Source organism: Gobius niger (genome assembly GCF_951799975.1).
Source record: "Gobius niger genome assembly, chromosome: 3".
NCBI lineage: Eukaryota > Metazoa > Chordata > Actinopteri > Gobiiformes > Gobiidae > Gobius > Gobius niger.
The window spans coordinates 37259851-37283467 of record NC_136854.1 but is presented as its reverse complement, the minus strand read 5'-3'; the positions used below and the strand labels follow the sequence as shown (position 1 = coordinate 37283467).

The following is a 23617-nucleotide window of genomic DNA, read 5'->3' as shown; positions in this document are numbered from 1 at the left end:
TCCGATGTCTTTCTAAAGTTTATTTGAGCTCATACTATAGAATAGGTGAACAAATGTCATTTTAGAATATTTAGGATGACACTTACTGTACATGTCGCTTACAGGTGAAAAAATTAGATCACGGTCCGACAACTGCGCCACAACTTCTACTAGGAACGGCACTTCTGGTTTAATACTAAAGTACTACGATAAAAAGACAGTGTATTTAACACTCTCTCTCTGCTGAGAGAGTAACCAAACACCAATAATAAAAATAAAAGGCTAAAGTGTTGTGTTGTGCAGAAAATGGGCTGGTAACACTTTTATTTATTACATTTATTATTGTCAAGTGAACCTTTTTTTAATTTATTTTTTATTTGTTTGGGATGTTAATCATGTTAATCAAAATACATGGATATGTATGGATAGTTTATTTTACACTACCCTTGATATGGAACATTGTAACTGCCACACTAAGGACAATGTAATGTGCTATGTAGCACTGTGTATTAACTTGTACCTACAGGCTACATACATAATGGAATAATGTGTATAAGTATTTTATTGGTACATAATGTAATAAGACCTAAACTCTAACCCTAACCTTAAAGAGACTAAATGCAAGTTAGCCATTTTATACTCACTACTGCCACCTCAGGTCTTACGCGTAACTGCAACTTCTACATTAAGCTCGTGCATGACGGAACTTCGGACCCGAAGTAACAACTTGTTGAGTGACAGTGCAGGATTTTAGCTGCAGTTGTGGTGAATAAGTCCGGGCTTATTCTACACATTAGGACATGGCAGGAACATGTAGGGGGAGGAAAATACATAGTTTTAACATTTTTAAACTCTGCATAGTCCCTTTAAGCCTGAACCCTAAAGGTCATATGTCTTATTACATTATGTACCTCCAAATACACATTATTCCATTGTGTATGTACTGCATAGTTAGAAGTTATTACACATTGTTACAGAGCGGATTACATTGTACTACATTTTATTGGGTACACTGTATCAAGGTAGTGTAAAATAAAGTGTTACCAAACACACTCTCATTCATCCTGGCCTATTGTAAACGAACGCTAACGATTCACTCACAGTGGAAAAGTATAACCAAGCGTCTTGTTCAAGTTGAGTCAAGTAGAAATAGAAAGTACTGGACTTGAGTAAATGTAACAGAATAGTACCTGCTTCTGTGAATGATACAATTCAACACGTCTTTCAAAGTCCAAAAAGGTGCCGTATATAACCAATGCAATATTATTGTCACTAAATTCCCCATTGCTTTTTTTTTTTTAATCTACTGTACCCCTTGATTGGGAAGCACTGGTATATAGTGTATTAATCATATTTCATGGATCAGAAATTCTTTAGCAAGTGTGCAATGGAGCAGATTTGCCTTTGTGATGTTGATTTTGTTGAGTTTGAAAATCTTTCATAAAAGACTTTTATATTGTTTTTGTCAAGTAGGCCACACTTTGTATAGCAAAATATAACAGTCAAGAAGGTAACTGTCCCGAGGTGGTAAAGGGTGAAGAGCTCCGAGCAGGATGCCACACGAGGCCAAACATCTGAGGTATGATGAAGAAGCGAGTCACATGAAGCGAGCGCACACACACACGCGACAGCGCATGTGTTGGAAGCCATGCGAGCCGCTCATAAACAAATGAGTAATGAAGGAGATCTCTGTCTTTTTCTGTCACACCTCCTGCTCTGTCCTTATCTGGACTTATGGACGCACCAGCTCATGTGCAGCGCCCACTTGTTCATTCGGGACCAGGCTTCCCCTTCACACTCACCCACGTTCGCAGCTGCGCACTGTGCCTGAACTGGCCGTTTCACTGGGTCTCCTGTTCGTTACGTGTGAAGTAACTTTGTCCAAAAGCCAAAGTCGCAAAATGTCAGTCAGTCTGAGTTGTGGCCACACAGCCGCGCCCGAAAACAGTGTGGGATATTTATGAATGAGCGAGATGAGTAAGACGGCATGAACAACGCAACAGGAGGTTTCCAGAATATTTCCTTTTTTTTTTTTTTGGTTTCGGGCTGGATTTGCTTGTCAGATGACGTTATCCAATGTGCTGCACTGTGCTTTCGCCTACATGCTCGGATCGGACTGGGTGATGTTAATATTTCTTGGTGCAATTGGCAAGCAAAGATGATTTCATGAGAGGTCCGCTGCAGGTTGACTATTTGTTGGAATCAAAGATTAAATATGTAAATAAATATACATGAAATCTTGCACTGTATTTTCCATCTTGTTACCGTTTCCTGTTCTTGTTTGATTCAAATGTCGAGTTAGATGTGTTCCACTGAAACACACAGCAGGTGGATATAAGTATATCTATATAGTTTACCAGAGAATTGCAGAGGCTGTTTTTATCTTATTTCAAAATTTAAGAATAGGCGGCGTTCACGATTGAGAATGTGATGATGTCATTGTGTCAGGTGGGGGGCAGGGCCAATACAACTCTATGGGAGAAATGCAGTTTTTTTAAGAAATCTCCAAAACAAAAATTGACTAATGTTTTTCCTCTTCAGTATCTGATCGTGATTGGATTCACAAACCTGTGATATTATTTTTTTGTCTGAAAGTCCTTTCTATTGGACAACATCACGGTCATGTTTTTGCATATTGTCACCACTTTTTGACGTTTTTTGAAAATAATTGGACATTTGTTCATATGTACAGACAGAGGAGACAATGAACTTTGTGACAGTTTGTGTTTCATGTGGATTCCTCCAGTAATGATCGAGATATGAGCCAAAAAACCACGACATAAAAATATGCATGTTCTCAGTTAACATGGGACGGGAGAAGTCCACATAAAATCAATGACTACACGAAAACAAAGCCGTTTTCAGGCCGGTGCCAGGTGCAGTGAAAACAGAATGTTTTGGGAGACACAAATTTTCACTCTTTTTTTGCCATTTTCTGGCTGAATATAAATGTATTTATCACATACAAATAAAGTTTAGTTTAGTTTAATTTATTTGAGCAACTACATTTTCCTGATTTACAAATACACATATACAACCAGTCACAGATGCTCAAAAGGAGTCGGCTGAAGCAAGAAGCTTATGGGCGCCAACCCCACATTCAACATAATAAACATTTACCATTTACAGATATACATGAGGACTGTATCCACAACCAAGAAGAAGTTTGCACATAAAAGGAAATGAGATTACAGGAGTGGAACGCATAGACTCCATAGCTTACTTTTCCTATTGGATACTAAACAAGTATAAGAAAATAAGAAAATAAGATAATTCATGTATTCGATTTTCCAAACCCAGGCACATACAACTGTGTTTAAGATTTACATTTATGCTATTGCATACATCAAAATGAGAATTATGATCATACAAACAAATGCATTTGTTGTTATTATTAATATTTGAATGTTATTACCATCATTACAATTATTTGTTTTATTATTTTTGATGACATCCTAGATATTGCGAATGAATAATATAATATTACAATATTATATCTTTATACAGGCATATTTAATATTCAGAGATTAAATGGAATCTTGTTTACTAGACAAAGAGATCCTGATAAAACATTTGATGTCATTACTATTGCCACTACAATATTTTTATGTACAAGTGTTGGTTGTTTTTTGTTGTTGTTTTTTTTCTTTTTCTTTTTTTTGCCCTATATAGTGTGGTGCATTAAAAAGCCAGGGTGTGGAGTGGGCCTGTTAGGAAAGGGCAGTAGCCCCAACCAACAAGCCCTCCCCCAGCTGCCCTAACTAGTGGACTGTGTTGTTGAGGTGTTCCAAAGCTGTGAGATGCTTTAAAAGACGAGGTTTAAAAGTCAAGTCTAAATCGGGTCCATATGGATGTTCATTCACAGCAGATTGTGCAGTAGAAGCGAAAAAAACAGCAGTTGTAGCTAGCGCTAGCTAGAGTTAGCATTAGCATGATGATAACATGAAGCATTAAGTGAGCATTCTCCGTTATTTATGTATTTATGGGCTGTTGAACCACTTTGCTCCTCCCCATGTCTTTGTATCTTTATTTAATAGAAAACTATATTCATAATTCAGCAATTGCTAGAGTAGTTTTTGAATAATCAGAGAAAGTTTTCTCCAAATTGTTTTTCCCCTTAACTGTTTCCAAACATGACCATATATGGGCGATTCCAAAGATGCCGTCTGCACGTATCTGCGTATAGTTTACTGTCTCTGTAGGGAAATATGCCGTTTCCATTAGAGTACCCATCCTTTAGAGCCATGAGGTGATTATTTATCTAATGTAAAAAACCAAGCTTGACGTCAAGCTCCAGGTGACGAGGTGTGTCCGTTTCTATGGTTACCACATGTTTCACACTGACCACAGCTGGATCGTTGTAATAGGTTTTTCTTGCAAAAACATGTTTCCCTGTTAAAATTCTCTCCGGCATGAACATGATAAAAAACATTGCACGAACATTTCCGGAGAACATTGATATTCAACAACCACCGTCACCCTTTAATGACGAGTAGCGACCCAAATAAAAAAGAAACGGAGAAAATAATGAATTCAATAATGGTTTGATTTGTGATGCCGTGTGATGTAAATTGAACTTCCCTACGAGTGATGATTCCTGTGTCGACTCAAGCATTGATGGTCAGGCTGACGTGATCACAGCAGTTTAGAAAAACCCTCCATTTACTTTCCCCGTCATAGACACTCACGGGCCCCAACTCACCAGTCGAGAACCACTACATTTGACCAGATCAATAATTTGTGTGTGTGTCTTGAAACGTGACAAGTCAATGGTGACAATGTCGGGGAACATGTACACTACAGTCACACCTTTTTGGACAGAACAAGTGTCAAAAGCACGTGTTTGTGGCAAAGGTGACGCAGCCGATCGTATTGTTTGAAAAGACAGTGTCATGCAGCTGCCATTGTGTTTCCTTGCGCGTGACATCTTCCAAAACAAGCGTCCTATTCTTCCAAACATCCCTCTTTCTTCCTTTGTTTTACACTGTTGATGTGGCCGGGTTTCTCATTTGCTCCCTTGTCTCGTCGTCACTGCTTCCGCTTTGCCAAATTTTGCTCTCCTTTTTTATTTTTTGGGTCCACACAGCAGCTCACACACTCCAAACACAATGCTGCGGCAGTGACAAAGTGACGATTAGCTTCCTCTGCTTATAAGGCAACTTCTGCTCCAGGGTTGAGGAAATACCATCACACGGCCTTTTAAGGGAGAGCCCATTATGGACAAAGGGGTTTGTGGGTGCAGTGTTTACCATTCAGCATGTACACGACTGTATAGTGAAGCTATTGCACAGTTTTCTCGAGGCTTGATTGGAAAAGTGTTTTACCGATATGAGCACGAAAGCATTGAGACAAGTGGGATTCTAAGCACCAGCTATAGGGCTGCACGATTGATCACATATTGAAACTGTTGATTGAAAGGCAAGAATCAGCCTTTGTTTTGGGGACTATCCTTCTTAAAGGGACCATACAGAGTTTCAAAATGTTAAAATTAAGTATTTTCCTCCCCTACATGTTCCAACAATGTCCTAATGTGTAGAATGAGCCCAAACCTATTCACCACTACTGTCTCTAAAATCCTGCACTGTCACTCAAAAAGGTGTTAATTCGCTTAATATAGAAGCTGCAGTTACACGTATGACCTGAGGTGGCAGTAGTGAGTATAAAATGGCTAACTTGCATCTAGCACCTTTAAATATCCAAGTCTCATATTGTCATCTTGTAAAGCAGGGGTAGGCAAGTTGGTTGGAGGAGGGACAATTTCCGTTATCGTCAAAACACCAAGGGCCGAATCTCCCAATTGTAAAAGTAAAACCCCACAACAAATACCAATGATGTACTTAATATTAAAGGTGCATTATGCAACTTTTTATGAGAAAAAGTTGTTGATATTTGTGCTTATTTGACATTGTAGTGACCCAGCGGCTGTATGAGTGGTCAGCACGGCGCCCTTACTTTCCACCACAGTGGTTTCTAGGACACTCCAGTGTTGTAGGTTTTCTGGTGAGAGTCTCCGTCAACAGTGAAAACCTTCCAAACAATTGATCCTGGAGCATTGTAGAGATCACTGTGATGGAAAGTAGAGACACCATGGTGACCACACATACAGCCGCTGGGTCACTACAAGGTCAAATTAGCACTTTCTTTTTCCATAAAAAGTTGCATAATGCACCTTTAAGACCCTATAGAGCAGGGGTCACCAACCTTATTTCAGCTGAGGGCTACTTTAAGAGCATTAAGTTGTTCGAGGGCTACCAGTTAAAAAAAAATCGTTAAGACTTAAACGTACACTGTTCACTTATAGGATATTGACCCCATATTATATTAAAATAGCTTTATTTTAAACTCATACTGAGTCACAAGAACCGAAATAACTGTAATTTTAAGAATTAGATTCAAGAAAATGAAGTGTTTTACAATTTAGAAAAAGTCCCAAGGGCTACTGGACATGCCCCAAAGGACCCCTGGGTGCCCGCGGGCACCACGTTGGTGACCCCTGCTATAGAGTGTTTTGTTAGGAAATTTTAACAGAATTGACAGTATTTTCCACATTTTAAAAGCAGTTTAAAAAGGTAAAGAGAGGGAGCTGAGGCAATCATTATTCATTATCCACAGTGTCACCTGTACCCGTCATGTTTTTGTCGCTTTTTGTTGCATTTTCGTCACTTTTTAGCCACTTTTTTTATTATGTTTTTGTAATTTTTTCTTGGTTTTTCACACCTTTTTTTGCTTTATTGTGTTTTTTGCCACTCTTTTGTCACTTTTTTTGTGGTGTCTTCGTCTCATTTTTGTCACTTTTTGCGGCTTTTTGTCATTTTTCTCACTATTTTGATGAGTCTTTCCATTTGGGTAAAACCAAACTGTAGAAAATGTGCTCGGTTCAGGTGGGGGCTAAGAGGTTAAAATCATCTTGAGGGCCAGAGATTCTACGCAGGAGGGACGAATATGGCTCCCGGCCCTGACGTTGCCTGCCTCTGTTGTAAAGTGTTAAACCTGCTGATCCTGTAGTGCAGAGCAGAACATGTCGTGGAATTTCAAATTAATCTCAGACTAACTATCGTAAAGTAAAATAAAGAGAGTCAAAGTCTGAATCACAAAGCATGGCAAGTCTGCATCAGAGTTCTGACTTGCAATTACAAGGTCTACGTATATTGTACCTGAACACAAGAAATGCTAATGCTCAGACTAACCGTTATGTATATCTCGAAGTACAAGAAAGATGACACTTCTACAGTCCTTGGGAGGCATCTGGCAGCCACGAAAACACGAACATGAGTAAAACGTACAGATAGGCTGTCTGCATACATAATGTGACAAAGGTTCAGCAGCAGCAAGCAGAGGAACTGGCATTACATTACCACTTCTGTTCAGAAATATAATGTGATTATTGTTCTACTGCAGCAGTTCATATTTCAGACTTCTCTCAATGATCAGTGTCGTTAAAGTCTTTAAACAGTATGTGCACTGTGGAGCGAGTATTGCCAAACTTAAATGTGACAATATGACAGAAGAAATCATTATTCATTTGCGATATTTGTTTGTTGGCTCTCTGGTTTCATTGGTGTTCCTGTTACATTATTATCATAACAATCTTGTACTTGGGCTTTGAATAATACACTTTTGGAACTATTCTGCCAACAGGACAAACGTTTTCTTTAAGAGACTGCTTAAAAGTGTTGGACAGTTACTTCTGTGTGCCTTGCATTGTTATTGCTATTTCAGAGCAGAAGCTGTGGGAAAGTTGTAGACATTTTTGCATTGCTTGCAGTGTATTGTCATTTTCTTTACTGTTTTTGTTTTGGCAAAATCATTTTCACACTTATACAACCCAGGACTACATTGAAACAGCACATCTTGCATCTCTGGCATAAATTAGCACGCTGTAAATAATATTGCAAATGTGTTGTGGTGTTTTTTGCTCCCCTGATCTGGTGTTCTGTCCTTGCTTTGCCGTGTGTTTGAATAGGAAACAACACTTTTCAACAAATCTGTATCGAGCCCCAAGGAAACTTTCATTTTGCTCCAAGGAGAGTGTTTGGCTTGAAACAGTGCGCCCAAAGCAAATCACTGAGGGAAAACCAGAAAGAAGAGGTGGTTTAAAAAATGTTCTAATTATTAACAAGGATAGTCCCAAATACAATCTCTTTTCAGGGATGTCCTGGTTCAAGGCATAAAGATTTTTTAGCATCATATCTCCAAACCTTTAGCAAAATATCTCCAAAATTGACAAATCGCCCCGCCCTCCATTTGACAGATTTCGACATCATCCAATCTGAGAACATGAACCCGACCTCTTAATGAAGGAACCGTAATGCATTGTGGAGAAAGAGGAACTTTGAGGTTTCCCTGTGCCAGAAGAGGAGGCAGATGTGGCGGCGCAGCAAAGTTAGCCACAGTAAATGCATTATCCAAAAGAGAGAGTGGAGCGCACGCCTACGTCAGCAGCAGCACTCAGGACAAAAACCCCATATAAGCACATCCAGTATATACAGCATCAGAGCAACTTTTAATAGGGTTCCGAGGAAGCTGCAGCCCTCAACTCAAGGGCACATGGATGAGATCTCAAGATAAGATCATACATAGGTCACTCTACATATCATAGAGGAGTTCACATATTGCTTTTATCAGCGAAGCACTTAAACCCCCTAGTCATACAAATGAGTGATATATGGTATTAGCCATGAGTAGTATGAACATAAGTGGTAGGTTCCATAGAAGTAAAAAGGACACGCAGTGTTCCATTCTAACGTATGCGTATGTATTTTTCCTATAGCCGTTAGCATTAGCCATCAAACATTGCAAATTATGAACAATCCAGATTTTTAAAAAAACAAGTTGGAAATCATTAATTAATGTACAGACCTTTTGAGACTTTACTTTAGATGCAACCGCTCTTTTTCTCTGAACAGCTGCGTTTTATTTCTTTTTTTGCCTTTTTTTGCAAACTGCATTTGTGGTCCTGAAGAAAGCCGCCTTTTAAAAGTAAACAAACAGCTAGCTAGCGAGCTAAAGACATTTGAGACCTACAAGTGTCTTCTTCTGAGACACTGAAGAGGCACTAAGAGCCCCTCACAGCTGCAGCACAGTGGGGGCATCACAAGAGGGGCTACAGGAAAACAAAAACGGGACAAACGAGGAGGTATCCGGGCAAGTCTCACAGCTAAGCCACACATACCTGTTCTGGCTAATGGACGTTCCGCAGCTCAGTTGCAGCGGCTCAGGACTAACTCAGCACCTGAACACAATTCCGTTGTTCGGTTGTACAATGATAAATAAAGTACTTACTTACTTCAAAATTAGCTTAAAAGAGCTAAATGCTAACTCAAATTCAGCTGAGTTTCTGTGTTTTATGGGGTAGGATACACATCCAACGGCCTCTAAACTTCATCTCATGAGATGTTAAAAAAACAAACCAGAGAAATTATATAAATGCCACGCTATTATTGTGCCCGTCTTACCTATTCGTTTGTATGGGGACGGAACGTTCCATTAAATCATAATGTGTGCATTTGTAGGAACAGGCTCAGACAGCTAAAAGGATTTCAGTGATTTCTATGGTGGTGACTTCTGTATTACATTAGCCTTAACTTGCCTTGGGGCTACTGTAGCTACCCCGTGGTGGCTCTTTGTAGGCATCCCCTCTGTCTGAACCTTACAGTCGCTCAGTGCTGAGGAAGGCCACCCAGATCACTGAAGACCCCTCACATCCACTCTACAGCTCCTTTACTCTGCTCCCATCGGGCAAGCGTTTTAAAGTCCCCCTGGCCCACAAAGACATGAAGTCATTTGCTCCAAAGGCAATCTCCACTTTGAACCGTCTGTCCGAATTTCTGTCGCCTTCAGGGACAGACAATAAATTATCTTAACTTATCTTATCTTATCCCTTATCCCCATTTCATAGAGCCCCTGGGAACCTTTTTCCTTTGCTACAGCCACTTAAAGGAATAGGCCACCGTTTTTACATACTGAGATATGTTCTTACCTTAGCTTTGACGAGTTCTTTAGGACCTGTCTGATCTTCACCCGTGCCTTCAGTCACGTAAACACAGCGCAGACGGCGTTAACATTTAGCCTCTCCCCCTCTCCTCTATAGCTCCAAAACAGGTCAAGATAGAAGCCACCAAGCTCTTCCACATTTTCCCTAGGAATTATACCTAATTTTGAACCTTTTCTGTCAAAATGGGTATTTTTTCCGTCATGGCCATCCTTTGGTGTAAAGTTAAACCCCTTTTTGTCACATATTGACCATTTGGGTTGACCATACACAACACCAATGAATCATAATATGGCTATAGGGCTATAATAATTTGATCTTGTTCAGCTCCTTTAATTATCATTGGGTCAAATTTTGCAGTACCCGGGTCGCTCCCCTATACTTCTGTGCTACCGGCTAAGAAGCTCAAGCCCATGTGTTCACCAGCCAACGCAGAAAAGGGAGGAGGGATTCACTGGTAGTCAACATCTCAATACAGACGACTGTGAGAAACAGATTTTTTTCCTCACCGGGATCCTCTGGGCAAGGATCCTAAAATAGAATTTAAAAGTTAGCTGTTGTACTATAGTAAATTAGAAGACAGTTGGTTTGTTTTTTAATTGATGTTGTACTTATTCTGGAGTACTCAATGTGTTTTCATTTTATTCATTTCTAATTCTTGTTAATTTACTCAGGGATTATAAGAAGTAGAAAAATAGCTGAATATTACAATTACTTCCTCTCCTTCCCTTTGTCAGTATGACGCTTGTATAACGTTGAATGCATTTGGATCGATACAGTGTCCACTCTGCTTCCTCCACCTCCATCACTCACCACACTCTCTTCAAAGCTTTGCTCCCATCTTGGTACCATCAAATGCATGGCTCATAATCCATTCTTCTCACTGACCGCGTCATTTCTATATTAATCTGAATGGGTATGCTGTTTGTGCAGACTGCTTCATCTTTAATGCGAAAGAGATGGGCTCATTTTCTATTGAATGCTTCTTTGTTTTTGTTTTTTTCTCCATCCGCTGTATCGCTGGTTTGTGAAAGCTGGTTGGTCCCCTCATCTCTATTGCACTTATGCCTTTGTATCCTCATATAATGTCCAGACTTCAGGATTAGTTTATACTATAGACAACACCAAAGGGAAAGATATTTTGTTGTTTGATACAGCATTTGATACTGCCGCATTTTTTTCCTCATTTACTTTTCTATCAAGTTGCTCTTCAGATGATGTATGGAAGTAGCTGTGCTGTTGAACTGGGTGTGGGCCTGTTTTTCACTCATTCAATTGAGGCTGACTCTCTCAGTCCATGTCTGTTTCATGCTGGTCAAAATCTCCATGGCCTCTGACTCACGAGAAACCCATTTCCTGAACCCTGGAGAGGTGTGGACATTTCAGATATGATATATATATATATATATATATATATATATATATATATATAATATACATTATATATCTAAAATAGGCCCACAGCTAGCAGCCTTGTGAGAAACAGGTTTAGGTATAGGTGAGGAAAGCGGCCAGCATATCCCCTGCTGTTCACGGGACAAAAATTATAATTCAAGGGGTTTGTAAGAAAATTATTTCACCCCAACTTTGAAAGCCTAGACCTGTCTCATACCCACCAATACTACAATTAACACTAATTTGATAAAGGCAAATGTAAAGGGAGCATAAAGAAACACTGTTTGTGACACACACTTTAGACAAATTGTATGGCTCCTTTGCAGCGGTCTAAACAGGGACTCCTAAACTTCCCACATCCCAGACACTTCCTTCAGCTCAACCAGGGAGAAACCAAGACATTCCCTGCCAGTCGAGAGACATAGTACCTCCAGCTTGTCCTGGGCCTTCTCCAGCGCGTCCTATTGTGGGACATAAACAGATGTTAGAGTATTTTCTAGCCCCTGCACAGGCAAGGACACCTCTCATGTTGCCCATTGTTGCAGCTCCTTGTTAATAACTCCATCTATGCCCAGCATCATCTTCGGATGCTATTTGGCCCTGACAAACACTTCTCTGTTGGCTCTCTTTTGACGCCACCTCAAAGACTATTTAAACCTTCTTCTGTGGAAGCATAGTTAGGTGTCAATGACCAATACCACAGTGTTGAGAGTTCATGTCTCCGGGTCCATATTGACAGTAAATAAACTTCTGTTTCAGACATCCAGCGTCTCCTGCTTCTCTTTGCAACTCTACATTTGGACTTCTTTGGAGAAGATCTAATGTCTCCAACAACAGATGCCTGAGTCAACTCCACTGGCTCCGCTGAACGTGGAGAAGCAGCAACTCTACATCAAGATTCTCTCAGGTGACTTCTCCCTTGGAGACCTTATATGTTTAAAGGCACACTGCGTAACATTTTGGGCTATACTGTTGCAATCAACACGAAACATGCTCCGAATGACCAGCTCGACACAGAAAATACTATTTTGGCAGTGGGTAATCAAAGAATGGATTTGGATGAGGATCTAGCCTATTTAAAGGCGCTATATCATGCTATTTTAGCCATTCCAAAGTTAAGTATAGGCATGTATATGATATATTGTACCTCTACAACTATGGAGCACTCATTTTTGTGATAAATATAAGTGTTTTCTGGAGGTATTTTTCGAACCCGGAAGACACAACGCTTCAATTCAGTTAACTCCGCCCCCTCTCTCCGCACATACTTTACCGTAATATAAATAAACAACAATAAGTGAAGTCACTTCACGATGCAGTTATACGGAGTTGACATCTGCAACACAGCTTCATAAATGGCTAACACACATGCTAATATGCTAACACACAAGCTAACACGTTTGGACTGACTCACCACTCTGCTCCATCGCTGTTTACATTATGGGACTCGCGTTGGTTATAAAAGTTAATCCACTTTGATTCTGGCGAAGGTTCACCAAACATCCATCAGAGACAGTCACAGAAAAACACCATTTTGGTGATAATCGCCGAATCCCGGTGAAAAAAAACACTTCTGATGAAGAGTGGCCTCTGCTAAACGCTGCTAAACGCACTTCTTTTTCTCCGTGACATTATCGTTAGTTAAGAATAAAGAACAGGTGTGTCCAGAATAGGTTCTAACGAGCTCCATCTTCACAGCTGCAGCGCAAACATGACTGATCTGTTCAGACGCTCAGGGTTTGTTTTGGCCTCAGCTGACCTGGAAGCACCTCGGGCACATCCTTTTTTCTTTTTTTTTTCCTTCACTTTTTTTTTCTCTTTGTTTCTCTCTTACAACAGAAATAATGAAAACGCTGTTTTACAAATTAAAATCAGGCTGTAAGACATTGCTTTACAGACGTCGAGCACTTCCGTTCCGTTGTTACGACACAACTGAACACTCAGTCGTTCACCAGGAGAGGGAGGAGCCTCAGAGAGCAGGATTCAGGAGGATTACTGAGAGCTGCGTGAATGAAGCCACAAACCACTCTGGGGGTGTTTTTGATAAGGAAATAGCATAACAACATGGCTAAAAGCTCCAAAAAGTCGATTTTGCATGATTTAGGACCTTTAAGTCTAAAATTCTGCTGCCTTTAGTCACATCTCCATGGAGACGAGGTGGAGACACTCCTGGTAAAGTTACAGTCATGTCTTATGGTGTGTTCCAGGCAACTGGTAACTGGTATTTTTCCCATTGAAAATTACAATTTACGACCTCAGAGCGTTCCAAGTGATTAAAGGGACTATTTGGAGTTCAAAAATGTTAAAATTATCTATTTTCCTCCCCCTACATGTTTCAACAATGTCCTATGGTGTAGAATGAGCCCAGACATATTCCCCATAACTGTCTCTAAAATCCTGCACTGTCACTCAAAAAGGTGTTAATTTGGGTCCGAACTGCCGTCATGCACGAGCTTAATATAGAAGGTGCAGTTACACGTATGACCTGAGGTGGCAGTAGTAAGTATAAAATGGCTAACTTGCATCTAGCCCCTTTAAACTTGTATGTAAACAGCACGGCTAATGCTACAACAGTTTTATGAAAGTTTCTCCAAACCAGATATAATTAAAAACATGTAACATAACGTTATGTTGAAAGCTGTGACCAAAAGAAACGTTCACTGATGCAGCGGTTTTGTTGCAGTTTTAGCATTAGCGGCGGTGCTCCACTGGGGGCGGCCATTACTGTCTTCTCTTCCGAGTTTACAACTTGTAATTACCAGGTCGAGCGCCGTTCCGAGGCATTTTTCCAAGTGGGAGGTGGGGAATTTACCAGTTACCAGTTGCCTGGAACGCACCATTAGGAGAAAGAAGCAAAAGCATTTGTTTGTTTGTACATTTATGACGCATTTTTCAATGATGAAAATATCTGTCGTAAAATAAATGTTTGTATTTCAATATTACTCGTTCTCATAAGCACACACACATTCTTGTTCAGTGTTTTGCCCAACAACACGATGCCAGCATGTATTGCCCAAAACAGGAATGAGACCCTCAGATTTTTGGGCAATTAATCCCCACAGCCATCAACTCTCTGTACAATCGTAAATCACGTCCTTCATGTGACACCAGTATTTTACCACCAATGTGAGATTATACCTGTTACTTGTATTCAATGTGTTTCCTGCTTGCACGACTGTGAATACAAATTTCCCCTGGAGGACGATTAACTTCACAGTTCACAAACATATTCCAAGTTCATGTCTGTTATTTTACAGCTAAACTCCAGTGCAATCTAAAGGCATTGCAAAAGTAGTAAAATTAACATTTGTTTTACTTAGAGGCAAATTTCTTCCAAACTTCAGCTCCCCATTATGACGACCTACAGTCACAGACGTCATCCGATCTCAGCTCCATTAGACCCCTACAGTTTAAGTTTCTCTTTGCACACTGCTTACCTCATCTGAATTCTTTTTCACCTGCGTGCGTATGTGTCTGCGCCGGCGCCTTCTTTATTAGCACCTCAGTCGGGTGTTAACGGCTGCTCCACTTCTCATGAACATTCGGGGTGTGCTCTCCTCCACCAATCATCCCATTACACATTTGAACAAGGGCCAATTTAACCCGCCACTCGAGAGGTCAACTGCACCACTTGCACACGCGCCGAACAAACGCTTCAGAAGAGAGGGATGGGTAAATAATATTGTTTTGTGTCAGCGCAGTTGTAAGGTTTAACAGCCTCTTAAGAGATGGAGTGGATTTGCACAGTGTGAAAAACAAAGCATTGCATTTCATATTCACCCTATGACTTTCCTCGGATTGTGTATTGTCATAGAACACTTGTAGCAATCGGAAGTGAGTTGTTGAGGCTCTGTGCTTAACTTTAGCCGTGTTTTTGCTTTATCACATTTCTCAAAAGGCTCCGAAGTAACAGTTAAGCCTTATAATGCACAGTCCAGAACATGAGTAGGCGATGTCCAGATGTGCTGTCATGGTCATTGACTCACGACGAGGGAAAAGGTTCGTCTCTATTGGGCTGTGTTTGGTTTCCCAATTGTGTTTAAAACTCTGTGCTCGCTGCAATCAACTAGAATAGCATTTCTGCAACAAAATCCCACAGTTTATAGGTCAGTCCCGTCTCATGGAAAGGGGCAAATACCAAAGCAAATCAATGAACGAGTAACAGCGACTTCACTCGAATCATCAAAATCTCTAAATTATCATTGCAAATGTCCTCACATTTCATGCAAACCGAGACCAAACTACCATGAACCGCTACCGGTGCGTTCATGGTAGTTTGGATAGTTGTCCAAACTACCAACTATCGGTAGAATAGTTGTCCATTCTACCGATGCGTTCATGGTAGAATGGACAACTATTTTAGTCCATTCGTTGTTCAAAATGAGGCAAATGCGCCAACACATGTTCAGGATTATTGTTGATCAGTCAGAATTAGCACAAAGAGTCTCCTACAAACATTCACTGTAAGTTTACTCCGTCAACATGTCCTCAAGCGGTGCCGCTTAAAGGAACAGGCCACCGTTTTTCCATACTGTCATATTTTCTTACCTGAGCTTAGACAAGTTGATACGTACCTGTCTGGTGCCCGTGAAAGAGCGTGGTAGCTTCCAACTTCACCCCCATTTGAAGCTATAGGAATACATTGGGAGAGGCCAAATACTGCACGCACAAAGACCAGACAGGTACGTATCAACTCGTCTAAGCTCAGGTAAGAACATATCTCAGCATGGAAAAAAGGTGGCCTGTTCCTTTAAGTTTACTCCATCCACTTAAAGGAACTATATCATGCTATTTTAGCCATTCCAAAGTTAAGTATAGGCATTTATATGATATATTGTACCTCTACCACTATGGAGCACTCATTTTTGTGCTAAATATAAGTGTTTTCTGGAGGTATTTTTCGAACCCGGAAGACAAAACGCTTCGATTCAGTTAACTCCGCCTCCTCTCTCCGCACATATAACTTTACCGTAATATAAATAAACAACAATAAGTGAAGTTACTTCACGATGCAGTTATACGGAGTTGTCATCTGCAACACAGCTTCATAAATGGCTAACACACATGCTATTATGCTAACACACAAGCTAACCCGCGTTTGGACTGACTCACCACTCTGCTCCATCGCTCTTTACATTGTGGGACTCGCGTTGGTTATAAAAGTTAATCCACTTTGATTCTGGCGAAGGTTCACCAAACATCCATCAGTGACAGTCACAGAAAACAATATTTTGGCTGATAGTCGCTGAATCCCGGCGAAAAAAACAGCTAGACGAGTGGCCTCTTCCTGAAAAAGGTTGAATAAACTCCATAGCCAAACGCGCTTCTTTTTCTCCGTGACATTATCGTTAGTTAAGAATAAAAAACAGGTGTGTCCAGAGTAGGTAACGAGCTCCATCTTCACAGCTGCAGCGCAAACATGACTGATCTGTTCAGACGCTCAGGGTTTGTTTTGGCCACAGCTGACCTGGAAGCACCTCGGGCACATCCTTTTTTATTTTATTTTATTTATTTTTTTAATTTCATTTTTTACTCTATGTTTCTCTCTTACGACAGAAATAATGAAAACGCTGTTTTACAAATTAAAATCAGGCCGTAAGCATAGAATTAAGACATTACATTACAGATGCCGAGCACTTCCGTTCCGCTGTTACGACACAACTGAACACTCAGTCGTTCACCAGGAGAGGGAGGAGCAGCTGCTCAGAGAGCAGGATTCAGGAGGATAACTGAGAGCTGCGTGAATGAAGCCATAAACCACTCTGGGGGTGTTTTTGATAAGGAAATAGCATAACAACATGGCTAAAAGCTCCAAAAAGTCGATTTTGCATGATATAGGACCTTTAAGCTTTATGGGGTAGAACATTTTGAAAAAATGCTATTTCCAGGCACCTTTCATAATCAGTAGATTAATCCAGTGGTTCCTAACGTTTATTGTCTTTCGTACCCCTTGGGCCTTTCAGTGGTCAACCGTGTATCCCCTGCCTCAAGGGTGTTGCAGTTTATTTAGAAAGTAATTACTTAAAAGTGGTATTTGTAAGAAAAAGGACAATGTTGCAGTCAAAATAAACCTAAAATTCTCCCAAAGCAACACATTTTGCTATAAAAATGATGTTACATTTTCTATTTTTTTCAATCAGTACCCCTGGTTGGGAAACAGTGGATTAATCGATTACCCAAATAATGGTTAGTTGCAGCCTAGTGTAAAGTCAGTGTTAGGAATGAACATTTCAGCTCAAAAAGTGGGGTTTTGTAGTGTTTTCACTGGTAAAATTGGAGAAAACAAACTCAATTTCAGTAACTTGCAAATGTGATTATGGAAAAACAAGAGGGAACAAATCCTTTGGAGCTCGTACAGCTCGGGACCCTGTGAAACATATTTCAGATTCAGCCCTGTAGCATTCATGGTTTTCTTTATCTCAGTGAGAAAAGCTTATTTCTGGAAATTAGCTGTTATTTGTATTGTCACTTCTGGAAATTAGTATAGCATGTTTTTCGCCTAAAAGACATTATAACTTTGCCACACAAACCCCGCTGAGTGAGCATACTCTCGAACAGTTTATAAATAGCAATGCACTGTACAGAGGTTGTAAGGGCCTCTAGGCAGAGTGACACCGGAGACGTGACGCACGGAGCTCAACATTTCGCTCATACTGAAGTGCCGTCTGTGCTGAACTCATTCAAACTGAGACAAAAGAGTGGCGTACAGTGTTCATAATGAGAGCCCAGTCAACGCTTGAAATCTTGTTTAGAAGAAATTAATGGGTTGTACTTTGGTGTTTGGCTCCAAACTCCAACTTTCGAAAAGCAAATCACACGTCTCATCATAATGACAATACTTCATCAGCAAAAAAAATCAATTCCCTTTGTTCCCTAAAATTGCTCAGCCCCATTTCTCGCAGATTAAACCGTCGTAATCCTTGAGACACCTTTCTTTGCTCCTTTGTGTGCAGTTTACGGCTCCGCTTTGTTGCCTCCGCGGTCTGACAGTGAGTGGCAGTCCACACTGAACCTGAACATATTTTTGTCTGAGACTGAGACAGTTTGACAATGGACCAAGCACCAGACTGTCAAACACCAGACCTACTCCACAGTGGAAATGCATAAAAATATCAGGTGAGGAATGTCCCCAAATGCATTTTCTTTGCAAAACCCTGGAATAGCTGGAGTCAGATAACGCTTATCCTTTCTCCAAGCAGTTTTTTTTTACGCCTCACTGACAACTCATCGTGTTGTTTTGTTTTCAATTTTCCTTTAATTTGTATGACATTGTGTGACTAGTAAAACTTGGAGATTAATTGTCTAACAGTGCAGTTGTTCCAAAACCTTTTTCATCTCACGTACCCCCTGAGTCTTTAATTTCTACTCAAAGCTGCAGCCAATTATTTAGATAATGAACCGCCAGACTCAGATTTATTGGTATTTTGTGGGGCCGGGACTTTTTTTTTCAATTAATTTCGATTAATTAACTACATAAGGTTTAAAGCAGTAAGTAACTCTTGCCCCTAGAAGCCATAAGCGCCACTGCAGGTGTCGTAGCATGTTAGGTTTTTTTTACTCATTAATTGTCCGTGAGAGTAAATACTACGCTGACAGAAAAGACAAAGGGACAGAGGGATATTGTACATCCAATTACACAATGGAGATAATTTGTTTCACTTAAACTTGGCTGTAAATACTGTTTAAGTGACGCTAGCCCGCAGTTAGCTTTGCCCGTTAGCCTGTTAGCTTCTTCTTCGTGATTCTATTAGTGTGTGTTGGTGGCTCCGACCCAGTGTCAGTGAAGTTGCAATTGTGGTTTTCTGACCAGAGACACCAGGGGGAGATGAAAGACTCTCCAATCATCCCATTAACACTTGTATTACCCCCAGAGGGACTACGGAAAGGATTTATCAAGGTACCTAGCACTACTTTAATGCGATTGAAAATATGAATCAAAATCAATTACTCTTTACTTTATCGACACAGATTCATCAGATGTTGGAGCCGATACTGGAATAAATACGGTATTGGAAATTGACTACAAATATTCGATACTGAATCGATACATGTGATGGCTCTCACCACTTAAAAAACACAACTCTCACTAACTTCATATAAGTGAATATGTCATTTTGAAGCTCAGAATCTGAAGAATTCACTGTGATAGTAGTTTTGACCCCAGCAAATGTATCAAAATGCCGTGGGTAGCAACCAGTGTTAATTTCGTCTACTAAAATATTTAGTCTTAATTTTAGTCAAAGTGATATTTTTGACCACTAAAATTGGACTAAAACTAAATTGAAAGTTTTTCATGAGACTAAAACTATGACTTAAATGTCCAGATATTTTAGTCAACTATAATAAAACTAAATAAAAATGAAAAGACGAGACTAAAATCATCCAAACTTCTATTGACAGTCTGAAAGAGCCTCATGTCATGTAAATTCTAAATTCTAAAAGAGCAGCTCTGAGCTTTGTTCATGTGGAGAAGGTCCATGAAGCAGCGGACCTTGATTAAATATGATTATAAAAAAATATAAATGCAAAGTCGACCAAATTTGCTTGCAATTTTAGTCGACTAAAACTAAAATTGAAGATATTTTTTTGACTAAATCTCGACTAAAAATAAATTACATTTTCGTCAAAAGACTAAAACTAAACTAAACTATGTTGTCAGTTATTGGATCACTTAATAATACAGTAACACAATAGTAATACAAATAAAAAATTGGCCACTGCTGGAGAGGAGTGTATTTTAGTTTGTGAAATGCTGTGAGAATAACTCATCAAAAATACTTGTTAATATTAATGCAACCTAAAAGCCTGTCAAGGATATTCAGTGTATAAGTCAGGTGATCCTATATATAGATATAATTGATATGTAACATCTCGTTTGCAAGAGAAGACAAGACTTTCTTGATCTTGCACTTAAGTTAAGAGGACCGTTCACTTTATCACTCAGAGAAAATCACTTTTAAGGAAGTCTCTTGGTATCGGTTAATATCGGATATCGGCGGATTCTCAAAACCCCAGTATCAGAAGCTTAAAAGTTGATTTGGTGCATCTCTAGTTAATAGTTGTTTATTAAATGGGCTGGTAACTGAAGAATGTATAGCTGCTATCAAATAAATCTGGCAAAAATGTGTTTTTAATACAGTTTTTACATCTGTATCTGAGACCGGCAGAAGCTTTGTTTTACAGATGTTTACTGCAACGTGGTGACTGAAGAAATTGCTACATTTTTAATTCACTGGTAACGGGAACCAAAATTATGATTCAAGTGTCGGTCCCAAACGCAATATCCTGCCCTCATCACTTCTCCCCTTTGTCCTTTTAAATTTTCACTTTGTTGTGACTCAAGATGCACCCATTGCATTATGTGACTGTTGCAACAACCAAGTGAAACTGACTGACAGATCTGACACTGTTATTGGCCTTTGGACCGTCATGAAAGACAAAACCTCCCCTGTGTGCCAGCTATTTCAACTTCAAAGATGAAACGCGAAGGTGACACGCCGCATTGTTAGTATGCATCTTGCTTATATTGACAGTAGACAAAAATGTATTGGATTATATCTAATTACCTACTTAAGGCAGGTTGGCGTGTGCTAATGTCAAGTCCTGACTATAGAATGAAATAGCTGTAGAAAATGGATCTATTCTTAGTTGTAGAGTTTGGCCTAAATACGTCTAGTTGTGTAACTTATGTCAGTGTGTCAGGAAGCCTCCATTTTCTCCTTTAATAGCCTTTTTTTTTCCCCTCTTCATGGCACCACCCGATCGTATTCTGTGTAATTGTTATTGATCATGTGTGGTATGAATGGTCATTATTTTGCCCATTAGCCACTGGTTCACTTACAGCGAACCATAAATGATGAAACAACTCCTGATTCTAAAGATGATGCCCCTGCTTTCCTCACCCTCCTTCCTTGGATTTGCCTGTCCCTCCTTTTCATCTTTTATTTTTAACCCACGGGCGTGCCCGGTGAGTGACGCAGATAGTAGCGTAACACCGACGAACAGAAGAGGGAAGCGTCCAGGGATGGGAGGGAGAGAGAGAGAGGCGGCAGCAACAGGATCTTGTTAGGCAGACTATCAGGGGACCACGGGTGGGAAGCTGAGGTTGGATGTGGGGATGTTTGTATAACTAAGCCAAATCTGCAACTTGTGAATGGAAGTGTGAGTCATGAGGATGTGGTTGTGTTTGCGGGCCTTGGACGTACTCGTCACTGTCCAGGCTGTTCCACTCCAAAAGCCAACAGCGGGACAGGGACGATAACTCCGCTTAGATCAAAGGCACCGTCTTTTGTTGACGTATGTACAACTGTGGAGTGACTTTCCTTCAGCTTCCAACAAAATGTAAAAAGTCTAAAAATCTAAAAATGCAGCAGCAAATCTACATGTCTACTCAAATGGAAGTAGTGCCCCAGATAAATCCAATCCAATCCACTTTGTTTGTATAGCACATTTAACCAACAAAAATGTTTCCAAAGTGCTGCACATGAGATCCTAAAAACAGATACAATACTTATTAGCTCTACCACAAAAAAAATAAAAATAAAAAAAATATTAAAAATAAAACAAAAAAGAATATACTAAAACCTGCATAAAACAATAAATAGTTCGTAAAAGACATTAATAAAAATAAAATAGATAAAACAATTAAACAATTAAAAACATTGAATAAAACAATAAAATCAACAAGATAAAATAAATAAAAGACACGGGGACCATACAACTCACGCGGTGTTAAAAGCCTGAGAATAAAAATGGGTCTTAAGACGAGATTTAAAACACTCCACTGTGTGGGGGCCGTTCGAACGTGGGGGGGCAGAGCGTTCTCCGTTGTCGGCCCTAAGCTGTGTGTCCCCTCTGGTTTTCCGCTTTGTCTTAGGAACCACAAGCTGTAGCTGGGCCTCAGACCTCAGAGCGCGCGCCGGAGTATAGATTCGGATGAGGTCTACAATATACTGAGGGGCCAGTCCATTCAAAGCTTTAAAAACAAACAACAAAATTTTAAAATCAATTCTAAAACGTACAGGTAGCCAGTGCAAAGAAGCTAAAATAGGGGTGATGTGCTCGCGTTTTCTGGCTCCTGTAAAAAGTCGTGCTGCTGAGTTCTGGATTAACTGCAATCGGGAAAATCAGGTTGTGTTAATGGGATGATCGGGGGGTCTTTCATCTCCCCTGGTGTCTCTGGCCAGAAAACCACACTTTCAGCTTTCAGTCAGCAAAACACACTAATGGAATCACAAAAAAGAAGCTAGCAGGCTAACAGGCAAAGCTAACTGTGGGCTAGCGCAACTTAAACAGTATTTACAGCCATGTTTGAGTGAAAAAAATATCTCCATTGTGTAATTGGATGTACAATATCCCTCTCTCCCTTTGTCTTTTCTGTCAGTGCAGTATTTACTCTCACGGACAATTAATGAGTAAAAAAAACGCAACATGCTATGACACGCGCTAATGGGCTAGGGGCATGAGTTACTTAGTACTGCTTTAAACGTGGAGGCACAACTTTTTCTTTCTTTTTTTAGTTTATTTGAGCAATTCCAAGCCATGGACAATAGTTTTGAGAAAAAGAAGAAACACAATAATGCCCAAAAGGAGTAAGCTGAAGCAAGCAATCCTTATTTATGCCTATCCCCGACTTATTTACAAACTTCACAGCTGCCGTTTACATTCTGGTTTGTTTATTTCAGATCAATTCATTATGGTAAAGTTTAACCTCTTACCTCCCGCCTTTTCTCCATGTGGTTCTCTTGATGGTTTTTGTTGTTGCTATTACATCACTCTTTAGTCGTGTTTTTGTCACTTTTTTGTGTGTGTTATTGTTGCTTTTCCAGCACATTTTTGTCGCTTTTGCCACTTTTTTGCTTTTATATTTGAGTATTGCCAAACTGGGTTCATGTGGGAGTTAAAAGGTTAAGATATTGAAATTATCCTCACACAACCATAATCAAACAGTAGAAATCAGTGCACATAGTCCTCTGATGTAGAATCCAGATCCACCACAAACCAAATCCTACCCTTACCTCAATACATGGAACATCTATGTATTCTTCTGTGAGCTCACCAGGGCCTGGACCAGGATCCCCCTCACCATAAGAACCATAAAGCCGCCTGGATTGTTATAAAAGACTAGGCCCGATTTTGTTTTCAAATCTTTCCTCCCTAATAAATAAAATGAAAAAAATAAATAATGAAAAATCATAAAGTTTACAAGAGTACAGTCTTACAACACATTATATATTCTTAAGCATCCAGCAT

At 39.9% G+C, this 23617-nt stretch overlaps 1 long non-coding RNA gene across 1 annotated transcript in view; it reads left to right on the top strand.

Moving 5' to 3' along the window:
• LOC306960927 overlaps nucleotides 1-23617 on the top strand; it is a 57576-nt gene that overhangs the window by 3974 nt on the left and 29985 nt on the right. The window contains exon 2 of the long non-coding RNA XR_013792721.1: nucleotides 12125-12272. This is a non-coding gene — a long non-coding RNA (uncharacterized lncRNA). The remainder of the gene's footprint in view (nucleotides 1-12124; nucleotides 12273-23617) is intronic.